This window comes from Phalaenopsis equestris, unplaced genomic scaffold (assembly GCF_001263595.1).
Source record: "Phalaenopsis equestris unplaced genomic scaffold, ASM126359v1 Scaffold000878, whole genome shotgun sequence".
NCBI lineage: Eukaryota > Viridiplantae > Streptophyta > Magnoliopsida > Asparagales > Orchidaceae > Phalaenopsis > Phalaenopsis equestris.
In genome coordinates this window covers 1,127,801-1,130,567 of record NW_018165318.1, presented here as the reverse complement: position 1 = coordinate 1,130,567, position 2,767 = coordinate 1,127,801, and the positions used below count along the sequence as shown (strand labels likewise).

The following is a 2,767-nucleotide window of genomic DNA, read 5'->3' as shown; positions in this document are numbered from 1 at the left end:
CACATTGCCACATGAGGTGTTATGATTTAAACTTAGACATAAATATATATAATATATTATTATATAAATAATATATGTAATATATTGTTATATAAAAAGTTATATAATTTTTTTATTTCGAGCTAAAACGAGTCGAACACGAGCGAACAAAGAGCTGTTCGTGTTCGGCTCGTTTATAATTCGAGCTTTAAAAATTTGTTCGTGTTCAGCTCGTATACTTAACGGACGTGTCGAACACGAACTACTTAACGAGCCGAACACGAGCTGTTCGCGAACAACGAGCTTTTTCGAACGGATTGTTAGGATTCTAGGATCCAAATTGTGGCTCTTTAAAGCCTCACCACCGGAACTTCCTTTTGATGATCATGGAGAAACTTGGAAAAATGGGTACGCAATCCAAGGAGAAGGGAGGAGAATGACAGGGTATGCAATTTGAGGGTAGTTATAGAAAGAAATGATATTGATAGTGGTTTGCATTTTAGAAACTGCAATTGGATGGGAATTGGGCAAAATACAAGATGGATTAGAACTATCGATTTATGGAAAATCTAGAGCATATGCCAATAAAATCCCACTACAGCTGATCAGTTAAATTTTGGCTGAAATTTGTTCGTCGTAAAATGCTCTGCCATAAAGGTATTTTCTGCTGAACATTTTCGTCACTAAATATTTTCGGTGGATTAATAGTGAAACAATTTGCCATTGAAGTTTTAGCAATTGATAAAATCATCCACTAAATTTGCAGCAGACAAACGAACGATTATCCGTCATAAATTTAGTGGTGAAATTAGCAGCTGAAAATTTGTTTGCTAATCAGTCGGACAATATAGCAATGAATAAAAAGAGAGTTCCTAACCATTGAAATTTTACACATCTGCAATCACAAAGTTAAAGTATTAGCATGCATATTCATAAGATATCATAACAACATAAAATAACAAATAGAAAACGAGATTGAACGATAACATAACAAATATAACAACAAATATCAATAAATCATCTATTACAATAGTGTCTAATCCGTAAAATACATGAACGAAATACAAATAAAATCCAACATGCATTGGGAGAAAATAATGCTAATCGTATTGTTGTCGCTGCTCCTCTTGTTCTTTCTCCACCAAAGGTCGTTTGCCTCGACGATGTGCTTGGCTCTGCAACTGCTCAATAGCAGTTTCCATCCCTGGAATCTGGAATTGAAGGTGGCCCTTAACTCCTTGATCAGTGCGGTCAAACTCTTGGAAACTTCATCATCAATCGATGATGAACTTTGGCTGGAACCGGAGTGTTACACCTCAGACAAATTTCTCTGTATCAAGGTGTTGACCTCATTTTTTGGTGAGGGTTTGTGTCTTTCCCTTAGTGACTAGGATCTGGCCTTAGAATTTTTCTGATGACTATCTTAGCATCTTTGAAATGGTACCCACCTTCTTCTTAGACATTTCAACCAAATCTTTGTTCTCTATATTGGTTCTATATGTGATAAATAATCACAAAGATTCGAGATTACATAAAGATTACATAAGGGAACCCTGATGAGAATTCCTATAGGACCCATGAACTATAGAAAAACCTTGCACTATTCTACACCTTTCTGGACTTCAATACATTGCATCATCATTCATAATCATCATGATCATCATACACATTGCATTTTCGTATAACAATGTTGCAATCATCTCACTCATGGGGCTGACCAAAATTATTTGAACCCAGTTTCTCTTAAAAAATACCCCACTTGAATATTTCAATTCTTCAAAATTCCCCAAAAAACTGTCATTGAATCACAAAATTCACTTCAAACCATTTGATATTATCATTTAGATCATTTGAATCCCAAAAATTGCAAAAATATATAATTTTCCCAAAAAAATTACCAAAATGCACCTGGACCCCCAAAATATCAATTTTTTTTTTAAAATCTCCTAGAGTCACCGATAAGTCCTAAAAATCACACCAAATCATTCCTTATGTCTTCCTGAAAAATTTGACTGTAATATTGCCATACTTCTGGATAACTTTTTGGGGATCTTAAAAACCTTCCACATTGATCGAAAATGACCTCGAACACTTTTGTTTGACTCCAAATTTCTTTCTGAACCACCTCGAGCCTCTGAACCACCTCGAGCCTTTAACCACCTCGAGCCTTTAAATCAACCTTTTGAGCACTTTGACCAAAATCGACCAAAATGACCAAAATGTCACTCATGGACAAAAAATTTTCTAATCCTCTAAAATCATTTCAAACACTCCTAAAATCAATTCTTGACCATCCATTTGATCCAATCTGACCAAATTCAATCTGACCAAATTCACTCACCAAATTCACTCACTTTGGCCAAAATCCCCAAATTGAGCTTAATGATCAATCATTTATCTCAATTTCAAATTCACATCAAATTCAACAAACCTAGATCCAATTTCAAATGAACCGAAATCTATTTAATTTGCTCATGATCAATTTTCAAAACAATTGATCGCGAATCAAAATTTTGACGAAAATTAAATTTGACTCATTTTTGACCCGATCATCAGAAGGTCACTCGAACGACTCTGGATAATAAAACGGACCACGAGAGTGTATTCGGAATGTAAATTTTGATTTGAAGAGCGTTCATTCCATTTTGAAGATGTGTCCGGATAAAAAAAAAATGCGCGAACGATAATAATAATATTATATATATATATATATTATCTAGTTTAAATCATGAGAGCTCGCATAATCATATAGTTTAGTGTCTTCTTTTGCAAAGAGATGATGCAGGTC

General features: G+C 34.4%; 1 protein-coding gene across 1 annotated transcript in view; it reads left to right on the top strand.

Moving 5' to 3' along the window:
* Positions 1-2,767, top strand: part of LOC110032133 (oxysterol-binding protein-related protein 1C) — a 54,852-nt gene that overhangs the window by 15,558 nt on the left and 36,527 nt on the right. The window lies entirely within an intron of this gene.